The sequence below is a fragment of the Scardinius erythrophthalmus genome (assembly GCF_964197995.2).
Source record: "Scardinius erythrophthalmus genome assembly, chromosome: 3".
Taxonomy (NCBI): Eukaryota; Metazoa; Chordata; class Actinopteri; order Cypriniformes; family Leuciscidae; genus Scardinius; species Scardinius erythrophthalmus.
Window position 1 is genome coordinate 47,045,908 of NC_138223.1, and position 18,248 is coordinate 47,064,155.

The window sequence follows — 18,248 nt, forward strand, 5'->3', positions numbered from 1 at the left end:
AGGTGTGAACCATATGGCCCAATAGAAACTGATGGGTGTGAAACAACATTGCTCACGGTAGATTGCAGTGTATCGATCTCCTGTGGGAGGTCCTAACTGTTTTCCTTTGTTTGAAGCCCTTTTGTCTTCATGTATAAAGTTCAGTCACACAGAGAGAACTTTGGGTTAAGATTGTTGAAGGGCGACATGCTAACATCGCTGCTGAAGGACTGCTACACTACAAGCCTTCAATAAATTCTTCTCCCCACAAGAACTCTGGTCAAGCTTACTTATTTTATGTATTGGAAAAATCGAATAAATTGGCGAGCCACCCAAACCACTGCTCGGCCAAATACACCAAAATCTAATAACACTCTTGAGTCTGGAGCCATATAAACTCACAGGAGAGTTCATTTAACACTGGAGTTTTTGCTGTGTGTGAACACTTGCTGTCAGACATAAGTGTAAATAATGGATTCAGAGGACGTTTATGAAAATGAGGATATGAATTACTACTTAACTGTACTTGGAGCACAGAATCCCAGCCAGGACGAAGGAAAAGACAGAAAGTGCAGTAAGTAGAAAGTTTCATTTGAAGTAGAAATGGTGTTAACTTTTTTTTTACAACGTGTCCATATATCTGCATATAATAACATGAAGTTGCATATTTAACTGTAGATATTCCACTACGATTATTAAAGAATAAGTTCTTTGTTAAAAAAGCCTGTGTATTGTCTAAAGATAAAGGTGGATTTATTTGAGCCTATATTTCTTAAAATATGAATTCAAAGTGAATTGTTGTCAACCGATATGTGTGTTTCTCTGTTTGTCAGGAGGACGCAGGTGTTTGGTGTTGAAGACAATGTGTCTCGGGCTCATTTGTGTTCTTCTGCTGGTCTTCATCACACTGTACATCACCATCAAAGCAGAGAGAGACCTGTTAAAGAGATACAAGAACACAGATGAAGAGTTCAATCACACTATCATCAGCTTACAGGACAATTACACTGATCTAATGACTGGAAAAGTCAACTTCAACTCTTTGAGTCAGAAGAAACTGGAGCTGGAGACCAGAGTCAATGATCTCAGCGCTGAGAAAAGCCAGTTACAGGGAAGTTTTGATGCTTTGAATAAGAAGAAACTGGAGTTAGAGACCAGATTCAATGATCTCAGTGCTGAGAAAAGCCAGTTACAGAGAAGTGCTGATGCTTTGAATCAGAAGAAACTGGAGTTAGAGACCAGAGTCAATGATCTCAGTGCTGAGAAAATCCAGTTACAGAGAAGTGCTGATGCTTTGAATCAGAAGAAACTGGAGTTAGAGACTGAACTAAGGATGTTATCTAAACAAGGTTAGTACAAATGCATTTATAAGTTTATTTGCACTTTACAACACAAATAATGAGCAAAGTGTTTGTTTATTAAAAGGAATTGGCAGTTTTTTCATATCCAGTGAGTTGAAGAGCTGGTCTGAGAGCAGGCAGTTCTGCAGAGATCGAGGAGCTGATCTGATCATTATCAACACTGAAGAGAAGCAGGTGAGTTTGTGTGAGTGACTGTTAATCAACGAGAAACAATGAGAGGAATCACACTTATTCCTGTTTATATTCACACACAGAAACTCATATCTTCATTCAAGGAGAGAGTGTGGATTGGTTTGTCTGACATTGAGACTGAGGGGATCATGAAATGGGTGGATAATTCACCAATGAATCAAGGGTAAGTGATAAAACACTCACAGAGAAACACTTCAGGATAATTTGTTACGTCCTTTTTATATTAATTTAAAAATTAGATAATCTCAACCTTCATAATTACACACACACACACACACACACACACACACACACAATCATGGCAACAACCACAATCAAGAAAACACTTCCCATTAATAAACTGTATGCACAACCCGGTCACACTAAATGCGTCTCTATAGCACGCATTGTGTTTATCGTGCAATTTATACGCAAAAATGAGTTTTTAACATGCGTTTGACACGGGGTTTATTGCGTGTATAATACACACGCACCCCACACCACTACTAAACCTACCCATGCGTGTGTATTATATGTTTGGTTAGAATTAGTGGTGCGTGTGTGTATTACATGCAATAAACTGCGTATCATATGCACAAACTCATTTTCGCCTATAAATTGCACGATAAACACAATGCGTGCTATAGAGACGCATTTTCATGAGATCAGGCTGGTATGCATAAATTATCTCTTTTACTTTTCTACACTTTAACTTCTGCTCTGCTATTCTGGTGCTGTGAATATTGCTGGCTCTTTTATGATGAATGGCTTGTTAAGCTCCTCATTTGTTGTTTGCTGAATGGATAAAAACTTTCTTTGAACATCTGTGGTCCTGAATAACTGAAAATCTGACACATTTTACTCAGGTTTTGGTACAAAGATGAACCGAATAGCCATCAAGGTTCAAATGAGGACTGTATTGAACTGGATCCTACAAGAGACCCTGTGAACAACTGGAATGATCTGCCATGCTCTTTTACGAGTAAATTTATTTGTGAGAAATAAGTTTCATCCAGTCTTGTTGCTTTTGCTTCTATTATTTTAGTGAATCATTCTTATTGTGAATGTATTATTTCTAATTGAGGTTTCTGTTGTTGTTGTTTTTTTTTTTTAAACTGCCAAAGGATCATCATATGAATTTAAAATTGTCATTATTTTATCATTGCTTTATTTTCTCATTGCTATAATAAACTCACAACATCCAATTTCTCATGATGTGAATGAGGGTGATCTGGGACACCAAACCTCTGATGTGTTCATGAATCTGAAAATTCACGACAGAGCTGCTTTACAAACGATTTACACAAAAATGTGTTCTACTTGTGTTTCATGAATGAGGCCCTTTGATATTTCTTTACAAGCTGTTCAGACATTGGCAATGAAAAAGCAATTACATGAAAAAAAGTTTACTATGGTAATAATGGTTATTATTTTACCATTTGATTGAAAACAAAAGCAATACAACATAAAAGCAGTTTCACAGACTCTCAATATCAGAAAACAAGGTGAATCAGAGAAATCTGGGACACTTCAGACTTAGGCCCCGTTTACATGGTTATTTTGAAAAACGGAGACATTTCCCTTCGTTTGCGCCCTTCGTTTACACTTCAGACTTAGGCCCCGTTTACATGGTTATTTTGAAAAACGGAGACATTTCCCTTCGTTTGCGCCCTTCGTTTACACGCAAACGGAGGATTCGCCAATGAAACCGATTCTTTCTAAAAACTCCGGCCAGAGTGGAGATTTTGAAAATCTTCGTTTGCACGTTTGCATGTAAACAGAGAAAATTGGAGTTTTAGGTAGCGACGTCACAGAATGTGACTATTTTCGGGATTCTGATTGGCTAAGGTGGGCTTGAGCTTCTCGTTACACTGCCACCTACAGGTTTGGCATGCTCTTGACAGCATATACACAGGTTCGTGTGCACGATGTTATTTTTGAAAACGAAGAGGGGTGAAATATCCGTTTATGAAAATAGCCACCTACGTGTAAACGTAGCCTTAATAAAGTTATTTTCCAGCTAAAGTTAGTTTTGATTGATTCGCTTCCGTCACAGTATTTGCAGCGGAACTGCCAAATAAGGACATTGACTTCCGGCCCAACACTTCGGGCAATCCGCCATTATTATTTCTCGCTGCAATTTTGTAGTCCAAGCTAAAGGATGCAGAAGTTACGAGAGGGTAAGTTAAAATGTTCGGTTGTTGGATGTAGTAACCCACACGCTTCATTACACCGTCTAATGTAGATGAACTGCCGCGCTTGTGTGACAGGACGCATGTTTGACTGAAAGAACGAGCAGAGAGAGAGACCCGGTCGCGCGCGCGCTCACTCTCTCTCTTCAGAGAGGCAAAAGTGTAAACAAGACATCACCGTCTCCAAACTAGACGCTTACTTGCTCTCTCTCCCTCGCACATACTAATCAAAATAAATCGACACGGTGGTAAAAGGTCGGAAGACCAAAGTTTCATGTGTAACAGACAGTTAAATACAGTAACACACCATTGCGATACATCCATATGAAGACGTTGTTCTGCAGGTTCGTTGTCTTCATTTTTATCTCGCTCCGGCTCGAACATGTAAGGCTGGCTGGACAAGTCTTCCGTTGTTGACATTTTGTTAATAACGTGTGAATAAAAAGTTTATGTGCCGCTAGATAATCCTATCTCTGCTATCAGACTACAAAAATGGGCGAACGGGGTGGAGTTGAACCTCTGCAACCTGGAGAGGGGGCGGGGTATGAAGTGTCTCAATTGTATTTAAAGAGACCGCACCAAAACGAGTTGATCTCAGACGCACGTCAGAAAAGGGGTAGAAAGGGGGCTTGTGGAGCTATAATAATGAGGAATTCAGACCCAAGCATTGCAGTTCCGCTTTATATAGACTACAAATGTATGATTTATATGAAAAAAGGAACAATTTAAAAGCATGATATGTCTCCTTTAATAATGAATTATGAGATCACTGTTGATTGATGCCATAAGGTAACACAAGTTTAAGGATGAGAAAACAGGATGATCCCTATTTCTCACAAATCCCTTTTTTTCTTCTCAGAGCATCTGAGATCATTCTAGTAGTTCAGGGTGTGTTTTCCAGGATTTAGTTCAATACAGTCCACAAGTTGTGGACAAACTAGCCGTTTGCAAAATTATGGTGATAACACTGCAATCAAATAATTGCACGCTATGGCGTCTCTGTGTTTCCATCAGAACGCCTAGTTTACACATTACACACAACTGGCTAAGACAATTAGCAGATCTGTAAGCTAGTTCTTTTATGTCTTCCCTGCTGAGCTAAAAGTTTTTTTTATATATCTCTGATACGTTTTCTTGTTGAAATTGAGAACATTATTTTGTTAACCACTGTTCATCAACAGTAACAGTGAGTCAACTGGCTTGTTTAGTTCATTATTTATTCCATCTATTTCATATATGTCCATTGTTATGCCAATGCAGCTTATAGCTTGTTTTAGGATTCACTGTGGAGTATACAGTAAAAAAATGTTTTAGTATTTAATGTGTCAACGCAGTTTTACATTTTCAATGGACCAATCAATTAATCTTAACTTGGGTTTTCTGAACAACCAAAGCATAGTATGTGAACAGTACAGATTACTAGATTTTTATAATTAAGACATAAAGTAAAGTTAACTACTACTGGATTTTTCAAACATTGCGCCATTACCAACTCCATCTCTACGTCAGAATAAAATTTCTACTTACTGCACACTGGAGCTTTTCCTTCATCCTGCCAGAGACTCTCTGTTTGTGGTCCAGTTGTGCCTTTGGTAACTCTATTTACATTATACCTGCCTGATTTCATTATTTGCTATAACTCACAGACTTACAATACAGTAGCCTATGTGTTTACAGATGAGCTGCGGTCTGTACTGTAAGACTGGATTTCGTGCTATGAAAGAACATGAAATCAAACATCCTGCATTTCACGAGTTCACACTTACAAATAAGTCAGATAGAATAAATGCGTATTTGGCGTGCTGTCCGAGGAGAGGGCTCCGGGCTCGGTATTTGGCCCGAACCCAGAGTACTCCCCCCGTATTCCTGGCTGTGAAAGAACAAGCCAAGAGTGAGGAGTCGGGGTGGTGGAGGGATGCTGAAAACTGTCAAGGAAGTTAGATGAGTTGACAGAGTGAATATATATATGCTTCCTCTCATGCTGATAGGGTAGACATGGTAATTGTTTGATGAGTTGATTGATTGATTGCTTGATTATTTGAACGTGCTCCTCCCGAACTTTGTTAATAAAACATAATTTCACGAGTTCACACTTACAAATAAGTCAGATAGAATAAATGCGTATTTGGCGTGCTGTCCGAGGAGAGGGCTCCGGGCTCGATATTTGGCCCGAACCCAGAGTACTCCCCCCAAAAGCTGCAAATAAATGCCGGATAGCCACCAGAATGATGTTGATGTTGATGACCCCCCAAAAAAACTTTCAGAGCGCAAAGCTTAAGGTATCAGAAGTGGGAAAGGGTTAGTCGCTGGAAGTGGGAAAGGGAGCGGAGTAGATGAAGACTTCTGCGGCAGTGGACAAGTATGGATGGAGTAACGGAGCTCCTGAGGGAGTGGAGTAGCTGAAACTGCTGCAGCAGTTGACCAAACTTGCTTTCAATTTGCTTTTAAATATCCAAACTATTTTGGACGGAGTAACGGAGGTCCTGCGGGAGCGGGGTAGATGATACTGCTGCGGCAGTGGACAAGTTTGGATGGAGTAACGGAGCTCCTGCAGGAGCGGAGTGGATGACACTGCTGCGGCAGTGGACAAGTTTGGACATAGAACTGAGCTCCTGCTGGAGTGGAGTAGATGACACTGCTGCCGCAGTGGAGCAAGTTTGGACGGAGTAACAGAGCTCCTGAGGGAGCGGAGTAGATGACACTGCTGCGGCAGTGGACCAAACTTGCTTTCAACTTGCTTTTAAATATCCAAAACAATTTTGGACATAGAATTGAGCTCCTGCGGGAGTGGTGTAGATGACACTGCTGCGGCAGTAGAGCAAGTTTGGATGGAGTAACGGAGCTCCTGCGGGAGCGGAGTAGATGACACTGCTGCGGCAGTGGACCAAACTTGCTTTCCAACTTGCTTTTAAATATCCGAAACAATTTTGGACATAGAACTGAGCTCCTGCGGGAGCGGAGTAGATGACACTGCTGCGGCAGTGGACCAAACTTGCTTTCCAACTTGCTTTTAAATATCCAAAACAATTTTGGACATAGAACTGAGCTCCTGCGGGAGCGGAGTAGATGACACTGCTGTGGCAGTGGAGCAAGTTTGGATGGAGTAACGGAGCTCCTGCGGGAGCGGAGTAGCTGACACTGCTGTGGCAGTGGACCAAAGCTTGCTTTTAAATATCCAAAACAATTTTGGATATAGAACTGAGCTCCTGCGGGAGCGGAGTAGATGACACTGCTGCGGCAGTGGAGCAAGTTTGGATGGAGTAACGGAGCTCTTGCGGGAGCGGAGTAGCTGACACTGCGGCGGCAGTGGACCAAAGCTTGCTTTTAAATATCCAAAACGATTTTGGATATAGAACTGAGCTCCTGCGGGAGCGGAGTAGATGACACTGCAGCGGCAGTGGAGCAAGTTTGGATGGAGTAACGAAGTTCCAGAGGGAGCGGAGTAGCTAACACTGCTGCGGCAGTGGACCAAACTTGCTTTCTTAAATATCCAAACTATTTTGGACGGAATAACGGAGCTGGCTGCGGGAGCGGAGTAGATGACACTGCTGCGGCAGTGGACCAAACTTGCTTTCTTAAATTTCCAAAATATTTTGGACGGAGTAACGGAGCTGCCTGTGGGAGCGGAGTAGAAGACACTGCTGCGGAAGTGGAATAAGTTTGGACGGAGTGACGGAACTTCTGCGGGAGTGGAGTAGGTTAGCTGTAGTAGACTTGGTTGACTTGCTTTTAACTGTCCGATGAGCCAGTTGGGTGGAGAATGGGCTCCTGTTGGAAGAAGAGATGATGCTGCTGTTGTGGTGTTGGAAACAACTTGCTTTCAAACTGTGATCCGAAAGGTGAGTGGGACAGAGATCTGATCTCCTGCTGGAGCGGAAAATAGCACTGCTGTGGCAGTAAAGCGAGTTAGGATGGGGAATGTGGCTCCTGCAGGAGTGGTGGTCTGTAGGGTTGGGTGTATGAGAAGTTGTCAAAAGAATTGATGAGGGTTCGTTGGGCTTCTTTGATATGGAAGCGATTTGAGCGGATTTAACTCGAAAGCCTCCGCTGACCAGCGGCCAAGTGCTTGGATCTGCTGCTGAGAGAGGCCTTTTTTGGGCAGCTGTTGCTGCGCCTATGCAAAATGAATGGCTGGAAAAGTGGTCTGCTGGGATGCCTGAATGGGGCAAATTTTGATCTGTCTTACTTTGCTTTATGAAGTAGGAGATGGTTTCATTGTCTAGCACTGATAGATCTGTGATTGTGGGGTGGACTTTTGGGTTAACCCTTTAGGCGCCAGAGGTTTTTTCCTAAAACGTTCGATTTTGACATCTTAATTTCAAAAGGCTATATCTTAAAAGTGATAAAAGATAGAGACTTTCTGTAAATTAGAGAAATATTAAGGATGACCCAAAGTTTATGTAGGGATTACATTTTCCCATCTAATTTGCATATTATGACGTCATATAGTGGCGGCCATCTTGGATTATAGAATTTTCATGAAAAGTCACATGTTTAAATGATAAAATGCAGCACTTCTTTCCCCCAAAAATGTCCCTCACCTTCTGTATGCTATATTGCACAATACTGAAAGCTCAGGTAAATAGTAAGTAGTGAACAAACTGTGTAAATCATTACTAATAAATGGTAGAAACAAACTGAATGCATGTAGCGGTTGGCCTTTTGCTGTAGAGATTTTCCATTTACTACATACAGTTGGCACTCTGATTCCATGTATATGGGGCACATATTACTCATATGACACACAAACACAAGTAGACAAGACCGGTTTAGTTCAAAAGCTCACTCGCCACGCCAAGCCACAGATCATGAGTGAGATGACCAGACAAGACGAGAGACAATGTTAGTATTTTCTTTTTCTTTTTGTGGTTTTTGTTGTTTTTTTTGGTTGTTGTTTTTTTTAGCTGACAAAGACGCACACATCACAAGGACATGAATACACAAAAAAGAACACATATTGTACACTACTAAATGGTCAGGGAAATAGATAGTAAATCAACAGTGTAAATGATTACTAATAAATGGCAGAAAAAAAAAAAAAAGAATTTATGTTGCAGGGCTTTTGCTGTAGAGATAATGACTCCCTATCCATCCAGGTGACATTTCTTGTAGTGATTCATGGTGTGGTCTTGCGATAGACTATGCATAATAGCCCATCTGCCCCGTGTCACACCGCCTCTGCTCCTGCTACGAGCAGCGCGGGCGCGGCCAGATCTGCCTCGCGCGCGCGCCGAGTGTGCACAGCTCGGGTTACTGTCATTGTCATTGCGACTCCCCACCCTGCCTCCACGTTGCCCCCTAACTGTCCTATGAATACTTCGACCTCGTCTAACATACCCAGTGGCATTAGACAAAGCCTCCACCACAATACTGTTGCCGCGATTGCGGAGACGCGGTCACCATAGCTAGCGCGGTAAAAAAAATCTCCCGCAGCCGCCTCGTTCCCCACAACACTAACACGCCTGCTAACTTCACGATGAACACTCCGACCCCGGGAAACATTGTGCCCACCACTGACATTGGGCAAATGAGCATATATATTGGGCAAAGGATTCACCGTTTGTGCTTGGTGTAGGACTATACTTTCACTTTCAGAATCACTGTCATTTTCTGAAGGCAGTTAACGTTATTCCCCTTCAGAATTAGGGTCCGCGAATAGAAGACCCAACACTTCATTGCAGGTAAGCTTTATTGATGCCATTAGATAATAATAATAATAATAATAATAATCTAATGCAAATACACGCTGACGTTGACAATATTGCTCTGATAAAATGGCTCACTCGCACACGAGCTCCGCTTTTGCTCGCACTGATTCAATGCGCTCTAGCTCGAAGATTTTGTATAGAAACATGACGTTTTTTTGAGTCGGGGATGAAGTATAACATGTCTGCCAACTAGTGGAGGGGAGGTCGAACGAAATTTGACACCCTATTTGACAAAATCGGCCGTTTTATTCAGTGCCGCATCTTGTCGAGTAAACTCGACCGTGGCGCCTAGAGGGTTAAAGCTGGAAGTGATGGTGAGTTCTGAGCATCTAAGGAAACTGAAAAAAGTCACTATGAACATTGCGTCTGTGATACACACAAAGTATGTACACAATTGTGTTTCCTTTTCCCTTTTTTGAACATGTATATGCATAAAATTATTGCATTATTTTCTTATATTGTGTTGAAATACTAATTAACCAATGTATATTTACATTTATATGGAGAGAAATGAAGGACTCTTATTTTGACATTCTGGCTGGAGAGTCGCGAACGGAGCAGTGAATTGCGCATGCTTCCTCATATCTGCAGAGGAGCTGTATCAGAGCAGACGCGACTCTCTTGTCTCTTTCTTTGAATCCTGTTTTGCAGATATCACAGTAATCTGTCAGCTGGGTCTCCTGAGCCGGGGCCTGCAACAGATTCTTGGGGGCTCGTCCGGGATGTCGTCTCAAGGTGATGCTAGGAGGCGGATCCAGAGATTCCAGGACCGTGGGACCAGGTGGCACTGGGGCTAGAGGCCGGTGGCTGCTGCACCAACGGTGACGACGAGGCGCACAGAGAGGGCTGAACACACGCTGTCTTCATCCTGAGGTTAGGACAGTTCCGGGAAGGACAACAGAGAACGACGCCATGGCAGATCCTACAAGGAAACGTTTGGTGTGGGACATCAGAAAAGACCTGATCACACTGCCTGCTGATGAACTGTTTCGCATCACCAAGGTCATCGGGCCTGTACGAGGTAAAGACCCATTTGAACTTGACCTGGAAGACAGTGAGGGTTGTTTCGCGTACATCGATGCCTTCATGTCAAGTGAATCTTTGCTCGAGACTGAGGACCAAGATATGAGTGAACTGTTGTCATTGCAAGAGACTGTAAAATCAGCCAAACAGATTTGCACTGTTGTATGTACATCTGATGTTGATACAGACACTCACCTTACACATGTGTTACGTCCACCCACTACTGATAACCAGTGTTGTGTGTAACGCGTTACAAAGTAACGCGTTACAGTAACGTAACTACTTTTTCGGGTAAAAAGTAGTGTAACGCGTTACTACAAAAAATTTGGTAACGAAACGTAGTTCCTTTTTCAATTCGGCGCAACGTTACTTTTCCCATGGATATATTTGACAGCGACACTGCCTCCGCTGCGCGCTTGAGAGAAGAGAACGGTTGAGATCTGAAGAGAACGATTTAGTTTCATATTTATGTTTAAATTAAATAAAATAACAATTTTGTGTGGAGACATGATTTTGACCACTTTATTAAGTTTGTTTTTGTAGAAAACCTGTATTTAAAGTGAATTTCGTTTTGTATTAATTGTATCTTAATTTTAATAAATGTTTTATCAATCAATTGCCTGAATTTAATAAGAAGTAAATTAAAGAAAACTATTTAGTTTCATATTTATGTTTAAATGAAATAAATAAATAATTTAATCTATGTTGATTATATGAAAAGTGAAAAGCATGAGTAAGATCATAATTTTGTGCAATATATCGGGAGATAAATGGAGTGGGCAGACATGATTTAGACCACTTTATTAAGTTTGTTTTTGTAGAAAGACTTTCTTTAAAACGAATTTCGTTGAGTATTAATTGTATCTTAATTTTAATCAATGTTTTACCAACCAATTAATTGCCTGAATTTAATAAATAAGTAAATATGGCATGCAAAATAATCATGACGGCACCAGCGCGTGAACTGGAGCTCGTCTCCATACTGTAAATGAACCGAAACTCAGATAAGCTATACTTGTCTCACAGACCTGAGAAATATATAGAAAGCTTGAATATGTGTACTTTTAAACAAAATATATTTTTTTCTCTCAAAATCTCTTTTTTTTCTCCTACTCCCTTAGAGTGAGTCGTATGTCTGAAAACTAAGCTTATGTCTTCTATATCATTTTGTCCTATGCTATCAAGACGCGATTCGCACCGGTGTTAGAGAGCAGGAGCGCTTTATTGGCTGTTGCCGAAATTTAAAGTTCGGTGGATAGGGAGGGGGAGCGGAGCGGAGAGAAGTGGTGCGGGCGCGCTGCTCATCGCGGAGTGTCGCACTCTACCCCATGATGCAGAGCCGGCTGAGAATAAAAGTCCTCCATTGTATAACTTTATGTCTACATATTTAGGAACAGATATTGGGTTCTGCCCAAAGTCAAGCAACATAAAAGTAACGTAATAGTAACGAGTACCGTAAAAAGTTACTTTCCAAATGGGGTAACTAAGTAAAGTAACGGATTACTTTTTTTAAAAAGTAACGAGTAACGAGCAAACACTACTTTTTAAAAGTAACTTCCCCAACACTGCTGATAACACTTATCTAACATCACATGTTGCACCTGACCCTGGGAGTGTTAGGGGAGCCGTACCTGAAACAGACAAAGACATGCGTAGAATGCTTACAGAGTACGAAGAAATTGGCAGAAAAATTCGCCAATACATGACACCTACTCAGAACACTAACTTAACTCACGCTGTAGCACAGGGAGGTGCCACTGTACCAGACTGAGCAGCCCAAAAAATGTAGCTCATGACTTGGCGTTCCCTATGGGGGGGGGTTTAAGTATATCCAGCCCCGTGAGTTTAAGATACATGGAGGCCAGATTGGAGATAACTCATCAGACATCACGTTCAACAATGTCTGCAGGCAAATAGACAGTGGCCTAAAAGAGAACTTCAGCGATGCCGACGTTGTTAGAGGGGTGCTGCGAATTATCAAGCCAGGTATCTTTAAAGATATGCTGATGAACAAAGACGACATGACTGTAGCGGAGCTAAAGGGGTTCTTACAATCACATTTAGGGGATCGAAATAGCACAGAACTGTTCCAGGAACTGATGTGTACCAAGCAGAGTGAACACGAAACCCCTCAGCAGTTCCTTTACCGAGTCATGGGGTTAAAACAAAAAATACTCTATGCGGCAAAACAAGCTGATTCAGACAGAAAGTATAGTGCAGCTACTGTACAGGATGTGTTCTTGCACACTGTTTACCAAGGTCTAAGCCACCGGTGTAAAGATATTCGCAGCGAGCTGAAACCCTTGCTAGCCAATTGTGATGTAACTGATGATGCTATCCTCAGGCACGTCATGAGAATTACAAGTGACGAGAATGAGAGGCTGCGCCGACTGGGCCCACCAACCAGGACGAAGCCATCTATAGCTAATAGTGCCCAAGTTAGTGACGAAACTGGCGGAGGTGTGAAAGCTGCAAAAGGGTTTGCTGCACAAAAAGGGCAGGACGATCAGATTAAGCTTCTTACTGCCAGGATTGATGCTCTAACTAGCATGGTAGAGGCTCTACAACACTCCATGCCAGTACGAACTGAGGGTGGCTGTCAATGCTCCTCCAGCCAACCATCCTCCCGCCGGGTGAGCCGCTGGCGTTGCTGTCCACGGTGTGCGGACGAAGGGCGACAGGACTGTACACACTGTTTCATCTGTGGTGAGGAGGGACACCAGGCAGTGGGGTGCCTACGACGACCTCAGCGACAGGGAAACGGGAGCCGGCCACTGCAAAGGGGCAACCAGTGACCGCACAGCAAATGCCCCAACCAGACGTTTCTTCCCCGAAGCCTAAAAAGAGAGAAGTGCTAGGACAAGAAAACAAGCACCAGAGACAAACAAACAAATCTATAAATGAAGTGAGGTCCAGGAGTCAAGGAGCAGGTGTTCTGGGCCCCTGTAAGACCAAAAACGACAACATAATCAAACTAATCGGAAGCAAGGCACTGACCCAGTGCAACTTGAATGGCTTGACAGTGAGGGCATTACTCGACACAGGTGCTCAAGTCAGCATGGTGGACCGTGAGTGGAAAGAGAAATATCTGCCAGGTGTTGAGGTGAGGCCGCTTCAGGAACTTCTTGGGTGTCAAGATGATCTGAAAGTCTATGCTGTAAATGGAGACCTTATCCCATTTGACGGCTGGGCAGCCATCACCGTCAACCTGCTAGGAAATGAGGACCCAAGTCTATCCATTAATGTCCCATTCCTGGTGAGTAAGATGCCAATTGAGAGACCACTACTGGGTTTCAACTTAGTAGAAGAACTGATTCAGGGGCAGTCTGAGCAGTTGATGCCAACACTTACCTCACTACTGGCAGGAGCCATTGATATCCCTCACGAAAAGGCGCAAACTTTAGTCAATGTCATCCAAGCTGCTGAAGAAGATAACGGAGACGGACATTTAAAGATTGGTCCAAGAGGAGTAGTTATCCGGGCAGGACAAGTGACTTGGGTGAAGTGCAGAATCCCTTTGAAGATGGCACAGTCTGACATGGTGGCTTTGTTTGAGCCTCATGAAAATAGTGATCACTTAAGATCCTTGGACATTGGGGAGGGGCTCTTAGAAATAAAACCCCAAAGTGACCCTTGTGTTTCCATACCCATTGGAAATAACACAGTGAGTGATGTGACCCTGCCACGTGGTACAGTGATTGGAACATTACAGCGGATTAAGAGGATATTAGCGGAGCCTGGAAAAACAAGTGAGCCAAGGCAGACAATGATCCAAGCTGCAACCACTCTAGAGGATGAAGTGAGAACATCATTGTGGTATCCACCCGTCAACCTGGACCACCTCGAAGAGGGCCAACGAGAGGTTGTTCAAAGAATGTTGTATGAGGAGTCAAGTGCCTTCAGCAGAGATGACAATGACATTGGTTGCATACCCAGCTTGCAGATGTCAATCACACTCAGAGACGACATCCCGGTTCAGAGGGCGTACTCATCAGTGCCAAAACCCTTGTTTAACGAGGTGAAGAGCTACATACAGGATCTTCTAGCGAAGGGATGGATCGTCAAATCAAAGTCACCATATGCCGCTCCAGTAGTCTGTGTCCGCAAGAAGGATGGCAAACTGAGGCTCTGTGTTGATTACCGTCTCCTGAACAGGAAAACAATCCCTGACCGTCACCCATTGCCTAGGATACAGGATCTGATCAACACCCTTGGGGGATACTCCTGGTTCAGCATTCTCGACCAAGGCAAAGCGTACCACCAGGGGTACATCGCAGAGGGATCCAGACACATGACAGCATTCATCACACCCTGGGGGCTGTATGAGTGGGTCCGGATTCTCTTTGGGTTGTCCAATGCGCCTGCTGCCTTCCAACGCAGTATGGAAGAAATGCTTGACACTCTCAGGGATGAGTGCTGCATCCCGTATCTAGATGATGTCTTGTGTTATGCAAAGTCCTTTGAGGAGCATGTGGAGAGTATTCGTAGAGTGTTGAGGGCCCTCCAGTACCACGGTGTGAAGCTGAAACCTGAAAAGTGTGAAATGTTCCGGAGTGAAGTCAGATATGTCGGGCGGCTAGTGTCAGCAGAAGGAGTGCGGATAGATCCTAAGGATCTGGAGGCTGTCCGAAATTTAACCACCAGGACTCCTGAGACAGTGGGGGATGTGAGGAGATTACTTGGGTTCCTCAGCTACTACCGTGCCTTCATTCAAGTCTTTTCCAGGACAGCCAAACCCTTGTATGAATTACTGCAGGCGAAGCCTGGAACAATACGGGGTACTCACAGTAAGAAGAAAGCGAAAGGCCCACAAGTTCCCTCCAGAACTTCAGTAGAATGGACCAGGGACCACCAACAGATCCTGGAGGAACTAATTGGTATGTTAGCAAGCCCACCTATACTGGCATATCCGGACTTCAACTTACCCTTCACGCTGCACACTGATGCATCCGAAAGGGGTCTAGGGGCCATCCTCTACCAGCGTCAAGACGGAAGGTTGAGAGTTATAGGATATGGATCCAGAACATTGACAACAACAGAGAGGAACTACAGATTACACAGTGGTAAACTTGAGTTCCTGGCATTGAAGTGGGCGGTGTGTGAGAAGTTCCGGGACTACCTGTTCTACGCCCCACACTTCACAGTGTACACCGACAACAATCCCCTGACATACGTGATGAGTACGGCAAAGCTCAACGCAGTAGGACATCGGTGGGTCGGGGAGCTGTCTGATTTCCGGTTTGATGTCAAGTATCGGCCAGGGAAGGTCAACATCGACGCAGACACCTTGTCTCGTCTCCCTCTGGACATTGAAGTATACACATCAGAGTGCACGGAAAGGCTACCAGCGGGGGCAATACAAGCAGCATGGGAGGGCAGTCATGTGTCGAAGATGAAGGACGTGGCCTGGGTTGCTGCCCTGTATATGTCCAAGGGGGAGAATGAACCACGTCAACCCACCACCTGGTTGCCCACAATAGGACAGGATGAGCTAATTCAAGCCCAGAAAGAGGATTCTGTAATCTCTCAAGTGAGACAATGGAAGGAGGAGGGTGTCACCCTCACAGACGAAATGAGAGGAGTTTTGACAGGAACCAACAGAAAGCTGATGTATGAGTGGAATAAGCTACAGCTTGAGGGAGGTGTACCTAATTTTACACACAGACACACACACAGAAACACACACACACACACACACACACACGGACCCAAGGAAGACTAGCTAGCTAGCTAATTCTGCTAGCTAATTGTGCTGCTACCTAACTTCCTACCTACTGCAACTTTCCACACAAACACACACACACACACACACACACACAGACTAGCTAGCTAACTAATTCTACCTAACTTTACACACACACACACACACACACACAAACACACACACATACACACACACGCACAAGTGGTCTAGGAAGAAAAGCTGAAAAAAAAAACCCCATCAAAATGTCCTAAATGGCCAAGATACTATCCCGTGGCCTCGAGACACTATCCCGTAGCCTCCAGACACTATCCCGTGGCCTCCAGACACTATCCCGTGACCTCGAGACACTATCCCGTGGCCTCGATACACTATCCCGTGACCTCGAGACACTATCCCGTGGCCTCCAGACACTATCCCAAGGCCTCGAGACACTATCCCTTGGCCTCGAGACACTATCCCGTGGCCTCCAGACACTATCCCGAGGCCTCGAGACACTATCCCGTGGCCTCAAAACACTATCCCGTGGCCTCGAGACACTATCCCGAGGCCTTGAGACACTATCCCGTGGCCTTGAGACACTATCCCGTGGCCTCCAGACACTATCCCGAGGCCTCCAGACACTATCCCGAGGCCTCCAGACACTATCCCGTGGCCTCCAGATACTATCCCGTGGCCTCGAGATACTATCCCGTGGCCTCGAGATGGTATCCCGTGGCCTCCAGATACTATCCCGTGACCTCAAGACACTATCCCAGGCCTCCAGACACTATCCCGTGGCCTCCAGACACTATCCAGTGGCCTCGAGACACTATCCCGTGGCCTCCAGACACTATCCCGTGGCCTCCAGACATTATCCCGTGGCCTCGAGATACTATCCCGTGACCTCAAGATACTATCCCGAGGCCTCCAGACACTATCCCATGGCCTTGAGACACTATCCCGTGGCCTCGAGATACTATCCCGTGGCCTCCAGATACTATCCCGTGACCTCAAGATACTATCCCGAGGCCTCCAGACACTATCCCATGGCCTTGAGACACTATCCCGTGGCCTCCAGACACTATCCCGTGGCCTCGAGATACTATCCCGTGGCCTCGAGATGGTATCCCGTGGCCTCCAGATACTATCCCGTGACCTCAAGATACTATCCCGTGGCCTCCAGACACTATCCCGTGGCCTCCAGACACTATCCCGTGGCCTCGAGACACTATCCCGTGGCCTCCAGACACTATCCCGAGGCCTCGAGACACTATCCCGTGGCCTCGAGACACTATCCCGTGGCCTCCAGACACTATCCCGTGGCCTCGAGATACTATCCCGTGGCCTCGAGATGGTATCCCGTGGCCTCCAGATACTATCCCGTGACCTCAAGACACTATCCCGTGGCCTCCAGACACTATCCCGTGGCCTCGAGACACTATCCCGTGGCCTCCAGACACTATCCCGAGGCCTCGAGACACTATCCCGTGGCCTCGAGACACTATCCCGTGGCCTCCAGACACTATCCCGTGGCCTCCAGACATTATCCCGTGGCCTCGAGATACTATCCCGTGGCCTCGAGATGGTATCCCGTGGCCTCCAGATACTATCCCGTGACCTCAAGATACTATCCCGAGGCCTCCAGACACTATCCCGTGGCCTCCAGACACTATCCCGTGGCCTCGAGATACTATCCCGTGGCCTCGAGACACTATCCCGTGGCCTCCAGACACTATCCCGTGGCTTCCAGACATTATCCCGTGGCCTCGAGATGGTATCCCGTGGCCTCCAGATACTATTATCCCGTGGCCTCGAGACAGTATCCCGAGGCCTCGAGACACTATCCCATGGCCTCCAGACACTATCCCGTGGCCTCGAGACACTATCCCGTGGCCTCTAGATAGTATCCCATGGCCTCAAGATACTATCCCGTGGCCTCAAGATACCATCCCGTGGCCTCGAGACACTATCCCGTGGCCTCTAGATAGTATCCCGTGGCCTCAAGATACTATCCCGTGGCCTCAAGATACCATCTCGTGACCTCAAGATACCATCCCGTGGCCTCAAGATACTATCCCGTGGCCTCAAGATACTATCCCGTGGCCTCAAGATACCATCTTGTGACCTCAAG